The sequence below is a fragment of the Euprymna scolopes genome, chromosome 20 (genome assembly GCF_053919585.1).
Source record: "Euprymna scolopes isolate OS-2025 chromosome 20, ASM5391958v1, whole genome shotgun sequence".
Lineage (NCBI taxonomy): Eukaryota > Metazoa > Mollusca > Cephalopoda > Sepiida > Sepiolidae > Euprymna > Euprymna scolopes.
Window position 1 is genome coordinate 45579129 of NC_136501.1, and position 22129 is coordinate 45601257.

A 22129-nucleotide genomic window follows, 5' to 3' on the forward strand; every position below is an offset into this window, starting at 1 on the left:
GGAGACTTGTTGTCACTCAGCTTCCAGAGAATACCACAGGTTTCCAATCAGATCGTTTGTATGAAAGCTCCATGTGAGCCAATAATAATAATAATAATAATAATAATAATAATAATAATAATAATAATAATAATAATAATAATGTGCCGATCTTACTAAACGGATTGTCGAGACTATTTATTCCAAAATTCATGATGATCGATTAATTTGTTTAGGAGTTTATACCGTACAACGATATATATTACCTAACTGTATATATATATATACACCTTTAAGTGAAAACCTATCCAAAAGATAATGCATCAATGTTAATCACTGGGTTGCCTAGAATATATATTACAAAATTCATAATGACTGGTTTATTAGTTTAGGAGATTATGTGTGAATATGTATTATTTATGTATAGTTATGTATGAACATGTATTTGGTTTTATTTGGTAACCCTGTAAAGTTTGAATTACTTTTGTTTTCATATATATATATATATGCATGCCATCTTATCGTGTTATTAAAAGAAAAAAAAATGCCGCGTAGTTGGCGCGCGTAAGAAAGTGGAGAATTTTAAACGAGAGAAAACGTTATTAAAAGAAAAGAAACGCCGCGTGCTGGGCGCAAACTTGCAACATTTAAGTCCGTAAGTGAATTCATTATCGATCGGCCCACTACGTAACAAATGTTACCGCGCTGCAAAGTTAGCTTTTTTAAAATTAATCTACCGCTCGCGCATGCGCGATTAACAAACAGTGTCCGAACCAAGGTTTTAATTACCTCCCCCCCTTTTCAAACAAAACAACATTTCTACATACAATAGTTAACGATTTTTCTAATTTTTAGATATTATGCGTCCGAGTGATTGTTCTTTCTAACGCTACCAGATTCTTGCGGGTTAGATGCGGATGACAAAGTTTTTAGCAGACATAAACACACAGGCGACTGACACTTGTATAATCGATATATTCTAGTATGTCTCTACTGACCTCTTTCTATGTATTCCCTACTCTCTCATATATGCTCCATTTACTCTTGTATTATTTCTATCTAGATTACCAAGTCCCTGCTACTGTATGCATATATTCTTTTATGTTGCAAAGCTGTCTTTAAGTCAGTTTTTTTCTAAATTTATAAATTCAGCGCTTCTTTTCTTCTGATGAGAGACATTTGGCTATAAAATGTGATGGCCTGAAAAGTTGTTTTTTTTCCGTCTCCCTTATTAATTTGATGAGGTAATAATTTTTTATTCTATGTGTGTGTGTGTGTGTGTGTGTGTGTGCGTGCGCGTATGCAGGTTAGAATTTTTCACCCCAAATGCTGTATAATGATGCACGATGTAGAAAATGTGTATAAATTGAATTGTGATTTTAATGGTTCAATAATACCAGTAAAATAAGAAAACAGAAAAAGGAATAATGTATAAATGAGAGTTCGTTTTTTGTAAGCAATATGCAAATTAGATAGCCCTTCTAAGTCTTCCGCAACTGAGTAGATTAGGAAGTTGTTTTTATTTTTAAATAGAAACAGTAAGTATTCACTGGTTTATATCCTGTGGACGGACACACACACACACACACACACACACACACACACACATATATATATATATATATATATATATATATATATATATATATATATATATATATATATACTGCATTTTATGACGAACCATTATAAGGTGGTGTTTCATTTAATGCTCGACTAATTCTTAAAAATTATTTTTGGAGTATTCTGTCGACCAGAAAATTTCCTTTTAAATTTGAATTTGCAGTCTTGATTTATTTTGCTTATATATATATATATATATATATATATATATATATATATATATATATATATATATATATATATATATATATATATATATATATCGATTTTTGTTGTTGCTTTTTAATGACAGATACATATTCGGTATTAATTTCACCTACTTAGGAAATTAGGGAAGTGGTTTTTCCTTAAAAAGATCGCCCATATCTTTTGGACGTAAACAAATAAATAAATAAATAAATACACACACACACACACACACACACACATATATAAATATATATATATGTACATATATATATATATTATTTGTTTTTAGTTTACCTATAAAACAGTAATCTACGTGCACATATAATGTTTGTTCATTTAAAAAAGAAAACAAATATATGCATCGTATTGACTTCAGAAAATTACTTTTTCAATTTAAATTTAAACAATGCTTCTATCACGGAGAAAAAATTATTTTCAGAATTCAATTTATGCGCGACCACGTGTTCTCCCAACATGGACATTTAAAACCTCACCGTTGAACAACACTCCTCGGATGTTGATTTTCCAGTAACCCCGCATTGCTTACAATAATTTATTCTAGAAGTCATCAGTTGTTTACCATGAAAAACTGATTTAAAAAAATAAACAGTAATGTAATATCACTGTTCCGCAGCAGTGTTGTTCAAACAGAACGTAGAACAGAAAATACAAGAACAAAAACGTTCCGCATATCAAATCTGGTCTTTGTTACAGATCAATTATTTTGCTAACCTATTCATGTTGTTAAAAACATCTCTTCGTTAAATGTGTCGTTCGTTTGTATAAAACTGCTGCATTTTTATAGGCTATTATTATACTATTATACTGTTAAGTTGAGAATAAGTTCCTGCGGAATTTTTAATTTTTATTTCAAATAAGTTTTCGTAAAAATACATTTCCTTTATATAAATACATTACTATATATATATATATATATATATATATATATGTGTGTGTGTGTGTGTGTGTGTGTGTGTGTGTGTGTGTGTGTGTGTGTGTGTGTGTGTGTGTGTGTGTGTGTAATATAATCGTTTGAATTGAAATCGGTGTAAAACAATTATGTCTTCTTTCCAGAATGTTAAATAGAAGATGGGGAAAAAAGCAAACCTGCTTCTGAATAAGACATAATGTATACGACGATTTCCAACATCTTGAGAGAGATTTGAACGACAAAAAGACTTGATAAATAAGAACTTGAATGCCTACTAGATAGAATTTGAATGCCTACTGGATAGAACTTGAATGCCTACTGAATAAAACTTGAATGCATACAGGAGAGAACTTGAATGCCTATTGGATAGAACTTGAATGCCTACAGGAGAGAACGTGAATGCCTACTGAATAGAACTTGAATGCCTACAGGAGAGAACTTGAATGCCTATTGGATAGGACTTGAATGCCTACAGGAGAGAACTTGGATGCCTACTGAATAGAACTTGAATGCCTACAAGAGAGAATCTGAATGCCTACTGGATAGAATTTGAATGCCTACTGGATAGAACTTGAATGCCTACTGAATAGAACTTGAATGCATACAGGAGAGAACTTGAATGCCTACTGAATAGAACTTGAATGCCTACTGGATAGAACTTGAATGCCTACAGGAGAGAACTTGAATGCCTACTGGATAGAACTTGAATGCCTACTGGATAGAACCTGAATGCCTACTGAATAGAACTTGAATGCCTACAGGAGAGAACTTGAATGCCTACTGGATAGAACTTGAATGCCTACTGGATAGAACTTGAATGCCTACTGAATAGAACTTGAATGCCTACTGAATAGAACATGAATTCCTAAAGGAGAGAACTTGAAAGCCTACTGGATAGAACTTGAATGCCTCCTGGATAGAATTTTAATGCCTAAAGGAGAGAACTTGAAAGCCTACTGAATAGAACTTGAATGCCTACTGGATAGAACTAGAATGCCTACTGGATAGAACTTGAATGCCTACTTGATAGAAATTAAATGCCTACAGGAGACAACTTGAATGCCTACTGCATAGAACTTGAATGCTATTCAGGAGGAATGCCTACAGGAGAGAACTTAAATGCCTATTGGAGAGAATGTGAATGCTTTTTATACACTGTCCTTAAGTATCTTATCAGAGCAACCTGGCATGAGCATATTTTCCCCTAGAAGTAAACTCTGGCTAAACATTAAAAATCACAATAGTATTCGCTTCCCAAATAAGACCTCATCAATATCGTTAACTAACACTGGCTTTTATGAGGACTGATGCACCGTCTCCAAGTTATGTTACTTTAAGTAACAGCACGAAGCTGGATACTTCACCAGACTAAATGAAGTCTTGTTCTAGAGTCCAGTAAGACCAAAATATAACAATAAATATATACAATAATATATTTCAATGGTCAACTGGCGAGAGGAAAATTATGTTATCAACTTCTTTACTAACTCAGTGTTTGAGAAGTAAAGGAGAACTTTAATGAAATATTTGAATATCTATGTATCTTATATAAAGATCAAGTGTTAGACTCATGAAGGGGGTCCCTAGGTTTCTGAGTACTCTAACTGAAGTAAAATGAAACAAAAAATGAGTCCAACTTTTAAAATCACACAACAGAACTTTGTTTGCTAGATGTACTTCTTATTCTACTTTGTTTTTGTTTTTTTTGTGTGTGCATGTGTGTGTGCATGTGCGTGTGCGTGTGTGTGTGAGAGAGAGAGTTCCCCATGGATTCGGAAAAGTTTGGTCCGATTTTTTTTTAATTTCAAATGAAGTTGCTTGATGTGTCCGGGAGTGTTGTTTGACACTTTTATACAATCTAACATCACAAGTGCATTTGATAAGTTGTAATACCGCACTAGAAAAAGAAGGTCCAACTTATAAAATCATCTGCAGATTCTTTTATAAGACAGAATCGCGTTTGAAACGAATGTTTCTTTTTAGCGCACAATTGAACCATGATACTTCAGTTTTGTACCATTAACTTTAATTCATGTGATTATGTAAACATATTTCCATAAAATCAACAGTTGCTTCTTTGATAAAACAAGGGCACGTTCGAAATGAATGTTTTCGTTTAGAGCACAATTGCACAACGATGCTTGAGTTTTGCATGTTAAACTTTAAGTGAAGCAATTATTTCTAGATGCTTTTATAAAACGAACAGTAAATCCTCTACAGTGCAATGTAGACTACAATGCATTGTGGACTAAGTCACTGCATGGAGGAACTGTTGAAGGGGGTTCGTAACTAGGGCAGGCAATCAATCGATTTGATTTAAAAAAATTGATCGATTTAACCAATTTCGATGACCATAAAAGGATGGAAGGGTGAAACATTGTTGATTCTCATTCAATGCTAGAAAACGTCAGGTCTTTGGAAATAACATTATGATGAGGTTTACATGAAAGTGATCGTTCAGATTAATCAAATTAACTTCTATATGAACATAATTGCGCGACAATTAGTTATGGTATTAAGATGCTTATGAACTCGTCGTGTATTATAATTGTTGAAACATTTATAAGTTATTTACATTCAATAATTCATAGATTAAAATGGAATCCACAATACCTAAAAAAATCAATGATAGTTTGGTTCAATCAATAATTTTAATGACTAATCGGTGCTGTAATAATTAATTTTAACTTTCAGAACATGGTAAAACCGGAGTTTAGTGGCTAGAAGTTAATGCGATGAAAAATTGTGTATAGTCGATTAATATCATTTACTTTTGCTTTTTTTAACAATTAGTAAGTGAGGAGGAATTACGAGTTAAAATATTTTTAGTATTACACCTGTAATATTAAGAAGAACACACTTGAAATGGGTAAATATGTTGACATAATCACTAAATGAAGAGAAAAAAAAAAGAAAAAAGCTAAACAAAAATCAAATTAAAAAACAATTCCCCGGTAACGGTGGTTATATACAGTTAATATATTAAAAAAAAACAAACAGAAAAACATAATTGGACTGCAAAAAAAAAAAAAATTAAGTAAATAAAAAAGCAACAAAATAAAACGTGCTAATATATCCTTCATCGGTGATGCGTTTATAGGTATTTGTCTTGATACTGAACGTTAATCACAGTTCAGTGCTGGGAATTGTAGTAGATATTGGAAACAGACGGTCTTACACTAAGATTCCAATAGGCGAGGTGGGAGGAGGAATGTAGGAGACGTGAGTCTGCTGAATTTTTATGCATGCAGAAGATATTATTCATTACGTGCAACTTATATATATATATATATATATATATATATATATATATATATATATATATATACACTTGTGCCCGATATTATTCATACCCCTCGGATCTTTGAGATTTCTATAAGAATATTGCTCAAACCAGAAGGTAGACAATATTGAAGGGATTTCAAACAATAAATCAAGCATAAGCATTTAATTTAAACTCAACAAATAAATAAATTATGCAAGATTGAAACATTATACAAAGAAAAACAATAATGGCACTAGTTCAAAATTATTCATACCTCTCATACTAATAGTCAATAGCATGCCCTTTATTCTTAATAACTGCCTGTAACCGTTTGGGATATTTATCAACAAGGTTTTTACAAGCATCAACACTGATTTTTTACCATTCTTCAATGCAGTAGTTCTCTAAATCCCTCAAATTTCTAGGTTTTCGCTTTTTAACCTCAGTTTTCAATATGTGCCAGAGGTTTTCGATAGGGTTCAGGTCGGGACTCTGGCTAGGCCATTCCAAAACATTAATTTGATTATCCTCAAACCATTTCTTGACTATTTTAGCAGTATGTTTTGGATCATTATCCTGTTGAAGGACCCAGTTTGGTCCTAAATGGAGCTTCTCCGCATCCTGTCTAATGTTTTTCTGGAGTATCTCCAAATATTGCTCCTTCTTCATGGTTCCATCTATCTTGACCAAACTACCTGGACCACTAGCCGAAAAGGAGCCCCAAAACATTAGGCTACCACCACCATGTTTCACCGTGGGTATGGTGTTCTTTGGGTTGTAAGCTTCTCCTTTCTTCCTCCAAACGTAAGAAGCATCCATATGGCCAAACAATTCAATTTTTGTTTCGTCAGTCCACAAAATACTTGAGAAAACGGACTCTGGAGAATTCACATGGGTCCTAGCAAACTTTAGACGTGCTGCAAGGTGTTTTCCGGTGTGCAATGGAGTCCTTCTTGGTCTTCTTCCTTTCAGACCATTTTCATGCAGAGTCCTTTGCAATGTTTGCCTAGATATTTTTATGCCAGAAGACTCCAGATTTTCTAAAATGTCCTTATTAGTGGTGGTTGGATTTGCATTAACACTTCTTACAATATTCCTGGTGGCTCTAGCAGACAGTTTCCTTTTCCTTCCTCTACCAATCAAGTTGTTTGTTGTGTGGTGGCTCTGGAATTTTTTGATGATGCTCTGTACTGTTGCTGTAGGGACCTCAAATTTCTTGGAAATTGACTTGTAACCTAAACCATCCGTATGTGAATTCACAATTTTAGTCCTAAGATCATTACTAAGCTCTTTTTTCTTCCCCATTCTAATAATTTTTATTCTTTTATTGGTTTTCAGTTGATATCATTTTAATTTCTGAAAAATGCAAAAAACGAAATGAAATTAATCAAAGGTTGTATAAAAGCATTCAAAATAAGAATCAAACAGAAAACAAACAGTCAGAAACTCGATTAATACTGAAAAAATAAGGGGGTATGATTATTTTTGAACATTGCAGATTTTATAAATAGCTGTATATTTCTTTTATTAAAAGTATCCCGAGATTTTAAAATGACGAAAATGATCAGAAGAGGTTTATTAAGAATATGTATCAATATGGACGTAAACAATAAATTCTTACAAAAGTTACACCTAATAAACTCAATTTTCAAGGGGGGTATGAATAATATCGGGCACAAGTGTATATATATATATATATATATATATATATATATATATATATATATATATATATATATATATATATATATATATATATATATATATAAGGTTTTTAAAACAATGTAAAAAAAAAATGCCTCTTATTGGACATTTATTTTGTCAGTCAGTCAATTAATTTCCTGCTAAATTGTTTTACTTATATAAACAAACAATAGCATAATTGCGTTGACACACCGGTTCTCGGCAGATAACCGAAGTTAAGCAACGTTGAGCCTGGTTAGTATCAGATGGGTGACCATTTGGGAATTCTATGAATGTATGTGCCCTCCGCTTATCTCGGCATTTGTTTCCAGTCGTCCTGTACTTCACTTGCCACTGGTATTTAACAGTGTCGTCTCAGAAGAGGTGTGGTTAAAGATTGCGCACCTCCTGCCACAAAAATTTCACGCGCAAGCAACCCTTCGTGGGTGTCCATAGTCTGTCCAAGACTGAAGGAGCTGCTGCTGATATCTATATATACGTGTGTGTGTGTGTGTGTGTGTGTGTGTGTGTGTGTTTGATACTTTTGTGGATTTTGTCGGTTTCTTCGAGTTCGACATATGAGATTCGTCAAAACAACTAAGTTGTTTGGAGATCAACACAAATGATTTATTTGTAGTGGAGCAAGCTTTGTGTAGAACCATCTACATTTTTTGGTACAAATGCTAATTTCAGTCTGTGCAATAGTTGTCACAAGACAGAGCAGACAGTAGACCACAGATATTTTTTTTATCAGAGCTTTCCTTCTAGATGCATGTCTTAACGAAGACTGTGGGTGTGCATCTCTTCCAGTGGATTAAAACCGCCCCCAGACATCAACCTGGAAATTTCTACATCCCGGGCGTGGGTGCATACACCGTCTAACATTTGCAAATGGTCGCCTATCAGGTGCTATATATATATATATATATATATATATATATATATATATATATATATATATATATATATATATATATATATATAAACAGATGTTTCGTGGTACACAATTTTAATATTGCTTTAAAAAGTATGAATGGAGTCATTATGGGTGAAGAAAAAAAAAAGAGAAATGGGAAATTGTATAGAGACAAATCGACTAAAAAGAATTATAGGTAAAAAAAAGACATCGAATAAAAAAGGATCCATACGAAATTACGTGTAATAAAAAAAAATTAAGGGATCTAGAGGTTAACCTTTCGACCGACCCTTTTTAATAGATCTCGTCGGTAAGTTACATTAAATTAACGAATGAGAATGGAAAAAGGGGGAGAGATGAAGTCAAGAAAAGAAAAAAATATATATATAATTAAGAAAATCCGTTGTCTACAAATAAGTATAGACAAATCTAAAGCAATATATATATATATATATATATATATATATATATATATATATATATATATATATATATATATATATATACAACAGGTACACTCTGTCTGACCACACATGTTTTTCAAGAATGCAAAGGTTTTGTAAGCGTTTGCAATTCTTGGATGCGTTTTTGAGGAGAAATTCATTTCAAAAGGAAGGTCTACCAAGATAAATGAATAAGCTAATCGTACTTATTCTGATTCCCCTTGATGTAGGTTTTGAGTTCAACATCTCGGTAGCTACTTCAGTGTGTAACCTTACACACACGTTAACATGTGGACACTCGGGAACCAACACGTTGTACATTCAGTCGCAAAAGAGACAAAGAATAAGAAAAAAACTGCTTCAGATTTTAAGAAAAGACGGTGCTTGGGCACTTTTTGCCACCGCGCTATGTTTAAATAGTTTTTTTCAGGTTAAATTCAAGCTTCACGATATCGTTTTTTTATCATTATTAAATTGTTAGGTGGAAACACAGAATGGCTACAAAACACTCTCTCCTCCCCATGTCAAGTATGGCTTTCAAAATAATAACGTTATTATTTCAGAACGGTGGCAAAAATGCACAAGTACTGAAAAGACCTTTCACTCGCCACACGTGACTTCTTTACGGCTGTGACGTTTTCTCTAACGTGATCTCTCTCTCTCTCTCTCTCTCTCTCTCTCTCTCTCTCTCTTCCTCTCTTCCTCTGCTTTATAATCTTTTTCTTTTTCCTTATTACAAGTGTTCACAAAGAGAAAAAAGCTCAGGTAAAAGCTTAGATGAGCCTGTTTCGCAAACTGTTGAGAGTGTTCGTTAATGGACTGGGAGTCCAGGGTTCAATCTGCGGGCGAGTCGTACAAAAAGGTGTAACAAATGGTACTTGATACCCGCTTGCTAAACACTCATCAGTATAAGGTGAGGTCACGGGTAAGCGAGGAAATCCCAGAGGGGGATATCCCCTCATACATCTCAGTGTAGTTGCTAACGAAAAGTGCACTTTTGAGTCTGTCTCAACTATGGTCGATCGCTTTAAATCTGTTTTTTTTTCTTCTTTAGCTTTAGATGATTAATAGCTAAGCTATATGTACTAGACACGTTAATTTTATGTTCGCGTATCCTTTTCTTTTTATATGTTGACACAACCGTTTGTTGAAGCTATATGAGTGCATAGATATACTATACAATGTGTATACGTTTGATACCTTAGACCAAAAACTGAAACGGAAGATTGGTACAGACCATTCCTCACAAAGAGAGACAATATATATATATATATATATATATATATATATATATATATATATATTGTCTATTGAAAAAGCCCGCATAATTCGGGCGAAACGTCGAGCCTCCGGTCTTCCGCTTTCTTTTCACATCATATATATATATATATATATATATATATATATATATATATATATATATATATATATATATATATATATCAGGTTAGTGCATAAATTCCCGCCGTTTAATAAAACCTTTTTGTTCTAAAACATAGTTTGAGATTTGGCAAAGTATTATATACTATTAGAAAGCACGTGTTCTGTTGTACAAGATAATGGTCATCGTTTTTTGCTCATGCATTTTTCCTTGTTTTTCAGAACCGTCAAAAGGATTGTCAAGTAGATGAAAAAAAAAAGCCATGTTCGACACTTCCTTCTTTTCGCCTTTAATCGAGGTCAAAAAGAGAAAGAAGTGACTAAAAAAAATTGTGCCGCATATGGAGAAAACGTTATAGCTGACATAACTGTTTGAGATTGGTTTACCAGATTCAAACATGATCATTTTGACCTCAATGACGCTCTTCGTTTCAGAAGACCAATCAAGATAGACGTAGACCAACTCAGGGTGTTTTTTTTAAGGAATATTGTCATCAGACATGTACAGAATTGGGTAAAAAGATGAAGTGTGAACTTGGAGCTTGGCTCCTACACTAAATTACTTTATCTGTTAAAATGTTTTGATTTTCTTCGAAAAAACATATGCATTAAGCTTATATATATATATATATATATATATATATATATATATATATATATTTATATAATAAAAATTGCAATTAAATTTACCAAAATGATCCAAGATGTTAAAATTAAAGTATATTATAAATATTAAAGAATTAATATTTATAAAGTTATCTCAGCCAGAAAACCAAATAGGAAATAGAGCTTATAATACGAGCACACAGTTAATAAAAAATGTTAAAAAAACACTTTGAAATTAGTTAAAAACATATTTAATCTGAAATGGAAATTAAATAAGATTAAATATGTTTTTAACTCATTTCAAAGTGTTTTTCAACATGTTTTATTAACTGTTTGCTCGTAAATATATATATATATATATATATATATATATATATATATATATATATATATATATATATATATATATATATATATACGGGTCAGAAAAAACACTATGCAGTTTAATTAACGTTTCGTTTATATAAGAGCTCTACATTTGTATTAAGCACTTTGGAAAAATATAAGGTTTTAGTACAATGCATTTGATATATATATATATATATATATATATATATATATATATATATATATATATAATCAGAACTACTGCAAATAGTTATTCCACTTAAGTTTCAGTTGAAAATTCATAAACTGTGACGCATTTTTCAAGGGATTTTCTTGCATCAATTGAAATGTTTCTTCGTTTCTATATTATCGTTATGTAACGTCAGTATTATGTAACGTACCTGTCAGTTAGTGCGTTACAACCGCTACTATTATTCATTTCTATTTTTAATTTTATTCGAATATATATATATATATATATATATATATATATATATATATATATATATATATAACAACTTATTAATTTACGTATATGTTTCAGGTGTGCATTGACAAACTGTAAATTAGATGGCAAAATAAATCAATTAAGAAGAAACAAAAAAGAAATCAGCAATATTCTATTTCTTTGCTCACATAGAGATAAAAAAAAAGTGTATCAGAGTATTGTTGAATCAACAAAGAGATTAGAACTAAATCAACATAGAGTGACAGGTAAGTGTTTAAATAGTTGCTCAGTTTATTACAAATTACGAAAAGGAAGAAAACATGATTTTTTTAAAACGTTAACCAATCCAAAAACCAAGGAATGTTTGATTCGTGTATTTTTATATGATTGCAACGACCCGTGGCGGAATAGTTAAAGTACTCGGAAAAAAAAATCAATTAAAAAAGTAATATTCTCCTGAAGGTTGAAGATTCAATTCTCAGTGTTGGCAACCGAAAAATACAACTGTGAATTACTTAGTACCTCTATCCAGTCATGGCTGACGAAACGAGAGCATACTACCCCTGTGAAGTAAAAAAAAAAAAAAAAAGAAGGGTTCCGTTCGAATTTCCGTCCCAATTCCAAAGTTCGGCAGAAATATTTCCGAATTTGACAAGATACACCTGAAGAAGATCGGAAGTTACATCGACCAAAACGTTGTGAAAACAACACTGAAGATGAGAACAGTAATCCAAAGAATCCAAATAATATGAATAACCAATCCTCATCTAAAAAAATTAGAGATGTAGTTTTGTCATGAATGTGAATAGAAAAAAAGGCTTTAAGAAATAATATTGATTCACTCTTATTGTGCTAACTCAGAGTAAAGACACGCATATACTATATATACATAATATTAAGTTTGGAAAATATATATGGCAATTACGCTACACATAATTTTCTGCGTTTCAACCTCCCGTGTTGACATATAAAAATATAACTGTTCATCAAATTATAATTTGCGCAACTTGAGCTTCATCAGAGCATAGGGAAAAATCATATTATAAAAGTTTTACAGCCCAGGTATAAGACCTTTCCAGGCACTGTACGCAGTGTTGTCACGAATGAAAGAAACCTTTCCGAAAATTAGAAAATTCTTGTGTGTCTATCCCAATTAACGAATTAAATATATATATATCTTTAAAGGAAAAAAAGATTTATAGCTCTCAGAAACTGAGACATGTACATGTGAGTATTATATTTTTCTAACAGTTCACTTTTTATAAGTTTTAAAAAAAATATTCGAGCTGAGACCAAAAACAAAACCTAAAGCTAGTGAGCCAAATATATATATATATATATATATATATATATATATATATATATTATTTTACGTGCATAAAAGTAAACCTACGGACACACGCTTGTAGCAATCGTCAGGACAGGTTAGGATCGAACTACTGACCTGTGCTGACGAAGGCTAAAAGCCAGAAACACGTGTGTCCATAGGTATACTTTTATGCACGTAAAATAATATTTAATAATAAGAATAAATAAATAAATGCATCCCATAAAAAATAAGGCCAGTCTCTTCATATATATGTGAATAACAATGAGAGCTTATATCTCTTAAATAAATTTAACAAAAAAAAAAACCGCTAAAGTAGTGGAAAAAAAATAAAAATTACAGCGTTTCGAAGTTGTTAATATCGCTAAAAAAGCCAAATACAAATCTTAACACACACACACACACATATATATATATATATGTGTGTGTGTGTGTAAAGATTTATATATATATATATATATATATATGTGTGTGTGTGTATATATATATATATATATATATATATATATATATATACAGTCCTGGTCAAAATCATAAGACCACTTAGGAAAGTAAGCGTTTACGCATATTATCGAATTTTTAATCAAACAAATGGTTGAAACCATTGCCAAAAGGGAAAATATAATGGGAAAAAATGAAATCTGCTTCATTCGAAACCTTAACCTTGATCTAATAATTATTTTTAAAAAAACAAACATTTTCACCTGGTCAATATGATAAGTCCACTGATAATTTATCTAACAAAAGACAATTATAAATTACTAAAAAGGGTCTCAGTATTTAGTATAGCCTCCATTATTACGAATTACTTCAAAAATTCTCTTCGGCTTGCGACTAAGTTTTTTATCAGTTGCGAAGGAATTTTATCCTATGTATTGAAAACTGAATCAGAAATTCCTTTATCGAATCATACTGGGTTCCTCCTTGAACACCTCTTTTTGCCATCCATGCCGAACGATTTTCAATTGGATTGAGGTCCGGAGAACATGCTGGATGATCTAACAATTCTATATTATTTGAAGAAAAGTATTCCTGTGCTTGTCGAGAAGTGTGCATTGCAGCGTTGTCTTGCTGGAAAACCCAATTTCTTCCACACAGATGTGAACCTTCAGTCCTGATAGAAGCATTTTCAAGCATTGAAATGTACTTCAATGATGTTTGCCGGCCTTTCACTAGTTGCAACTTTAGGGTCCCAGCTGACGAGAAAGCACCCCAGATCATTAATGACCCTCCTCCTCTATGCCGAGTTAAAAATGTCTCTTTGGGCAAATTTTTATCATGCCAATAGTGTTGAAATCCATCTGGACCATCTAGATTAAACTTTTTCTCATCGGAAAAAATTACATTTTCCCACTTCTCTTCATCCCAAGTCTGGTATTTGGCGGCATATTTAAGTCGGTTTGTTTTGTGCTGTTCAAGAGGACGTAGTTTCTGCAGTCGCTTTAAATGATTGAAACCCTTCATTTTCAGATGCCTTCTGATGGTTTTAGGACTACATTCTGCTGTGATTTGGCTTTTCAATCGACTTGATCTCATACTGGAGTTTTTTTTTTTAACTTCTTCTGATACGGCGATCCAGTGATGGGGTTATTTTTTTTTTTTTTTTTTGGTCGACTTGGACTCTTTTTGTGCCCATATTGATATGGATTTCTTAAAAAATTTGTGATGACCATTTTGCTACGATTCACTTCGTTTGCAATGTATCTATGGGAGAGTCCACCCCTATTAAGCTCAAAGATCCTTCCTCTCTCAAACTCTGATAATGGTTTCCCTTTTGTATTTATAATTTAGTAAGATGTTTTTTATCCACTAACAAGTTGCTTTTAGTAACATAGAAAGCTTTTCGTATTCATTTTTTTTTTCAAAACTAGCCAATTTTATTGAAGCGGTATTATCATTTTGACCAGGTGAAAATGTTTGTTTTTTAAAAAATGATTATTAGATCAAGGTTAAGGTTTCGAATGAGCAGATTTCATTTTTTTCCATCATATTTTCCCTTTTGGCAATGGTTTAAACCATTTGTTTGATTAAAAATTCGATAATATGCGTAAATGCTTACTTTCTTAAGTGGTCTTATGATTTTGACCAGGACTGTATATATATATATATATATATATATATATATATATATATATATATATATATATGAAAGAGAGAGAGGCAGATACAGAGATAATCAGAGAGACAGACAGACAGAGGGATAACGTATATGTTTATATGTAGTTCATCTAATTGGGGCAGTTATTACATATGAATAAATAACATAAAGTTCTCATGTAAATAGCTCAATAGCTCAATAGTGCTACTTAGTTTTTTAAAGTTTTTTTTACGTGCTAGTGAAGCCCAAGTTGCTGAAATTATAATTTAATGAACATTTATATTAATATATGCCAACACGGGGCCTAAAACAATTGTACGAAATGCTGTGACTAATAAAATAAAAACTTTCTGAAAATTAGTAAATTCTAGTGTATCCAGTCCTATTCAGCTGTAAATAAATATATATATATATATATATATATATATGAATATATATATATATATATGAATATATATATACATATATATATCTGAATACACACATAGACACATATATATATATATACATATATATATATATATATATATATATATATATATACTAGCAAAAGTACCCGTCGTTGACTGGGTTCAAAAACAGCCTACAAAAAATGGACTCTGATTTATGAAAGCATGATAGGTTATGAAAAGGAAGGAGAAAGAGTTGTAAAGAGATAGCTTCGAATTGGGGGTATCAAAACCAAAGCAAAATATCATTAAAGTAAAAATAGAATAGATATACCCCATAATTTATTATATCATACCTGTTCACACTGAAACACTTATCACAATATTCTGTGGATCTATATTAAAAAACCTTGTTAAACTTTGTGACATATTTCCATTCTACAGAGGTCAGGCACGAACGAACACCCCATAATTTTATTATACCATATTTCTTCAAACTGAAACCTAATCATCAAAGTATACTTACGCAGATAGATATGAAAAGTCTTTCTTAAAGTTTGTGCCCATTTCCATTCTATGGATGCCAGGGGCGAACGCAGACCCCACAATTTTATTATACCATCCCTATTTAAGTTAAAACATACTTATCAAAGTATTATTATGTACATCTATATCAAAAGCACTTGTAAACTTTTTTTTTTTTTAATTTTTAAATTTTTTATTTCCATACTTTGTGGACCAGGCGCGTACGCAGACCCCACAATTTTAATGAATCATCATTATGCCAGATCAACATACCCATTCCTGTGTCTCGATACATCTTCTATCATTATATGTGATCAGTTTTCTATAATAGTCACCCATATAGGAGCCTATTCGTGACCAGACACACACACAGACGTTCAGCTTTAAATTATGGATATATACATATATATATCTGTTATAATATAAAGCTGAACGTGTGTGTGTGTGTGTGTGTGTGTGTGTGTGTGTGCGTCTGCGCGCGCGCTCATATATATGTACATGTGTGTGTTAGATTGACAATAATCAGATGGTGTGTTGATCATAGGTGATAACATAAAACGAGATTAGGTTAGGTATGTTTTCTTACTTCCTTTGAAGATTGTAATGCTGGGTATGGGGCAGCCAAACCAGCTGCCAACATTGCCCCGCTTTTTTATTGAAACCAACCGAGAGCTCTTTTTAGTATCCTCGCCGTTCCCTTACCATTATTTATATATATATATATGTGTGTGTGTGTGTATGTGTGTGTGTGTGTGTGTGTATGAATATGAAATAGATAAAATACATGTTTTTGTGTGCATGTATTTTTACAAATATATATATATATATATATATATATATATATATATATATATATATATATATATATACTAGCTGACCGTCCAGCATCGCCTGGTAATAAAATACGCTTAAATATGCTATTTTGATTAATGTAGATTTCTATTTATTATTATATTATATTGGACCCAATATATAGTAATACTTTAAAAAGTTTTAAAAAAAAACGACTTGTGAGCTACCACCGAAAATCAAAACCAAAACGTTTCACTTACGATTTACTTTTTCCTTTACCTGAAGTATGAAGACATGTTTGCTGCAAGGCTAAAAATAAAAACATAATGAATAGCTATTACGTTACGCATGCATACTCGTAATGCCGTGGTTCGACCATCACCTGGCAAAGTCCATTTCTTTAATCTTTACACTTTTGCACCGATTTTCCCCGGCTAAAACCCAAATATAAAAATTTCGCATGGGTTCGAATACCCTATATATTAAGTTTCATGCCCGTAGACCAAAAACAGATAGAAGATTTTGGTAAGTAAAATGTGTTAAACTTATATACGCATACATAAATATATATATAGAAAGAGGTTTGTGATTACTCTAACCTTTTTACACAAATATTATTGAAGTATAAATTATGTAGAATATCTGCATGAATATAATTACACGAAATAGGTAACTAAAGATGGCCATTCCATGAGAAAACGGAAAAAAGAACTAATAATGAATTCATTAAAATGAATGCTTAAAAGCATATGCAAATTAGCTAGATCTTTTGTAGATTAATGCAATTCCACGACCCATACATAACGAAGTTGTATTTTCTTGTGTTGTTTTTGGATTTATACATATATTGTGTTTATGAAAGCATATATATACATATGTCTTACAGATGTAAGTTTGTGTATACATCTTTGTATATATACGTACACACACGCGCGCGCGTGCGCACGCACACACATACACGCACATATATATATATATATATATATATATATATATTATATATGCACGTATATAAATGTGTGCATATATATAAAAGTGCACGAGCTTTTGTATATATTAGTTTATATAGGTAAGGTTGCTGACTACTGTACAAACGGTCGCATTTCTAATATCGAATATTTTTATCGGCTCTAACAGCATTGAAAAGACATGATGATACTGCGAAACCGCCGTCTGCGAATGAGGTCTATATATATATATATATATATATATATATATATATATATATATATATATATATATAGAGAGAGAGAGAGAGAGAGAGAGAGAGAGAGTAAGACCTATATATATCACTTCTGTAATGAAAAAGACAATAATTTTAAAAGTAAATTTTATAAGTAAATTTTGGTTAAAATTATATATATATATATATATATATACACACACACACACACACACATATATATATATATGAAATTCCACGTACATATAAATATATACGCATATACTAATGCATATATATATATATATATATATGTGTGTGTGTGTGTGTGTGTGTGTGTGTGTGTGTGTGTGTGTGTGTATTAGTATATGCGTATATATATATATATATATATATATATATATATATATATATATATATATATATATATATATATATATACATTAGTCTTGGGACGATTAATCGGAACTTTTGGGGATATTGGAATCGGAAAAATATGTCCATATTTTTCCAATGCCAAAAACGATTCTTCTAATTATTATTTTTTTTATTTGACTTTGTTTAAAACAAAATCATTCTTTACTGGTAGTAATAATAAAATAATAAATATTTATTGATTTGTAACTCTAAAATGAAAAAAAATCTAAAGTAAATCTAAAATGTATAGATCACCCACAAAAGTGTAATTTTTACACTTGGAAAAATATGCGCAAATTTGGGTTAGGTTTTTTACCGTAATCGAAGCAAAATAACGATTTTATAGTTAAATATTTAGAGATTTATAAAGAATCGGAATCGGTAATTGTAATTTAGTACGGAATCGGTAATTGTATTGCAATCGGGGAAGATATTGATATATTTTCCTCACTAATATACATATCTCTCTCTCCCTCGCTCCCTCTCTCTATCTCTTTCAATCTCTCTGTCTCTCTCAATCTTTCTCTCTCTCTCTCTCTCTTTCTCTCTTTATCTCTCTGTATATATATATATATATATATATATATATATATATATATATATATATATATATGAGCAAACAGTTAATAAAATATGTTAAAAAACACTTTGAAATGAGTTAAAAACATATTTAATCTAAAAAGGAAACACTAGATAAATGGATAGTCCTTAATCCGCGGAGTTTCGAAGAAATACTTTCCTTCTCATCAGAGGGTAGAAATTAGCAATAAGCTCTATTTCCTATTTGGTTTCATCGAGCTTTTACATCTGGCTGAGATAATTTTATAAATATTAATTCTTTAATATTTATAATATACTTTAATTTTACCATCTTGGATCATTTTGGCAAATTTAATTGTAATTTTGAATTTTATATATACATCATAAGAGATGCAGTGTTTACGAGCCTGATATAAGCAACAGTAAACTTCAATCTAATATGAATACCAAGTATTTATATTTATTGTTTGCTTTTCTTTTTGCGATACGTCTTGAATCAATTCAATTATTTACGAAAGTGCATTTTTACCTAAATGCGTGTTTGGACTAATTTTCCCTTGAACCAATTTGGTACCCCCACATGGGGAGTGGCATATATATTATTTTTAAAATATAATTATCTACTCTCACGTGTCAGTGGATAATTATATAATTATATATAATAATTATATATAATAATTATATAATTATATATAATAATTATATATAATAATTATATATCATATATAATTATATATAATAATTATATAATCATATATAATTATATATAATTATATTTTAAGAATAGTATTTATGTATAGATATTTTAATCCCAACCAAATAATAAAGCTCAATACATACACAATAGACAGTAGAGCCCGTTATAAGAGAAAAGAAATTAAAACTGTAAGTTGAATTTACAATCAAGCACTTGTGCCCTCACGACGTAAACAGCCTCGACAAACCCGACAGGCAGCGAAATCCCACCCAACACAGTAGAGATCCCTAGATTTAAAAGATCTTTCTACTCCAGTAGTTTCTTTCCCAGAACCGCTAGACTTTGGAATTCCATTCCAGGTACCTGCTTCCCCAACTGTACTGACGTGCAGAAGTTCAAGTGTAACGTGAACCGACATCTTGCTGCCCAAATCCCTACATAGTAGCCCATTACCGTTGCCCCTAATAGTAGCCCCCTACACCAAAGTGGTAATGTGCCTTGTTTGGGGTGGAAATGTCACACAAAAAAAACAAATTCCAGTCAAATTTATTGTTCGACTGAATACTCCTAAAAGCAATTTAAATTTAAATTGTTTTTTGGAGTATTCAGTCGAACAATAAATTATATTGTAAATTTCAACTTACAGTTTTAATTTCTTTTATTTTACATATATATATATATATATATATATATATATATATATATATATACATATATACACATATATATATAAAGTGTGTTTATATATATATATAATGTGTTTATATATATATTGTGTTTATATATATAGATATATATATATATATATATATAAAGTGTGTTTATATATATATATATATATGTATATATAAACACACTTTATATATATATATATATATATATATATATATATATAAGCACTTCTGTGGTGAAAAATATTAACATATGTTAATACGTGTCTTTGTTGCAATTCATACTAATTTCAATTAAACGAGTGTTGCTTAAACGAACTTCTACTAAGAGTGACTTTATGTCTCACTTATTATTACTGTTGGTTAGATAAGAGGAGTTGAGAGCGCCAGGTATGAATGATTCCACAGCTCAAATATAAGAACCCTTGTTTTGTCTATATAACGTTTGGTTTCTCTTGTTAACGATCATATAACAGAAATTATCAACACAAATAATCAGCAACACGTGCAAAGGTGTTCGTTACATGCTCGCTGAGATTTATACATACATACATACATACATACATACATACATATATACATACATACATACATACATATATACATACATACATACATATATAGTAGCTGCCTTCAGTCTTGACATACTATGAATACCCATTGCAAGGATGCCTGCGCATGAAAGTTTTTGTGGCAAGTGTTGCGCAATCACAACCACACCTCTGTTGAATCTGCATTGTTAAATACCAGTGGCAATTGGAGGTTCAGGACGACTGGAAACAATGCTATACATACATACATACATACATACATACATACATACATACATACATACATACATACATACATGAAAACATACATACATATGTATATACGGAGTTACGTACATATACATGTGTACTTACATAGTGTTGTTTATCTCTTTCGTGTCCATTTCGGGGTGGGGGCGCGTTTTTACGGTTGACTAGAATCTAGAGTTAGGTTTTTGTTGTTTTTTCTTTTTTTTTATATTCTTGTATTTTCTTCTTCTTTTTCTTTCTTCTACACGTTCAACGTTCACTTCTTTCTGACATGCATCGTTGGTTTTGGTTTCGCTTGGTTTTGTTTTATCTATCTATTCTTTCCTTCTCCTTTTTTATTTCCTATAGCGTCTTGCCTCCTCCCGGAGAACATATTCCAGCTCCTGTAGACAGCCATCTCACACGTTCTCCTACCCTTCCTTGTGTAGATTTTTAAATACTGACAATGCTACCTCCTCCTCCTCCTCCTCCTCCTCCTCCTCCTCCTCCTCTGCATCCTCCCACTCTAGCGTCTCAGTTTTTTCTTTCGGTCACTTCTTCCTCCTCTTCATCTTCCTCCTCTCGCTACAGCAGCATCCTCATACTCATCACCCTCCTCCTCCCTTTTTTCGTCTGATTTGGCTCTTGTTGTCTGCATCGTTGCTCCTCCTCCTCCTCCTCCTCCTCACTCCTCAGTGAGCTCATCTTCGGAATTTTCTGCATTCCTAGTTTCGATAAGAAGAATAAAGAGGGATCTTTATTATTTTGTTGCATCTGCGTCGCCGTCTTTCGATGAAAGGATGGACTTGGAGTCAGATGTAGATATTTTTCGGCAAAAGAATAAAAAAAATAATAATAGAGATGAAACTAAAAATAAAAAATAAATGTAAACAAACGAAAACTGCAAGAATAACGAAGTTAAGATTTTGAGAAAGGGAAGAG

At 31.4% G+C, this 22129-nt stretch overlaps 1 protein-coding gene across 2 annotated transcripts in view; it reads right to left on the reverse strand.

Annotated features, from left to right (window-relative positions):
* The window catches only part of LOC145241407 (potassium voltage-gated channel subfamily KQT member 1-like), a 268765-nt gene extending 247113 nt beyond the window's left edge, over positions 1-21652 (reverse strand). Inside the window, exon 1 of one of the 2 annotated variants that reach the window (XM_080104335.1) lies at positions 21314-21652. The gene's annotated coding sequence lies outside the window, so the exon portion shown is untranslated. The remainder of the gene's footprint in view (positions 1-21313) is intronic. The other variant, XM_080104334.1, reaches the window with a different exon arrangement.
* Between the last annotated feature and the right edge of the window lie 477 nt (positions 21653-22129).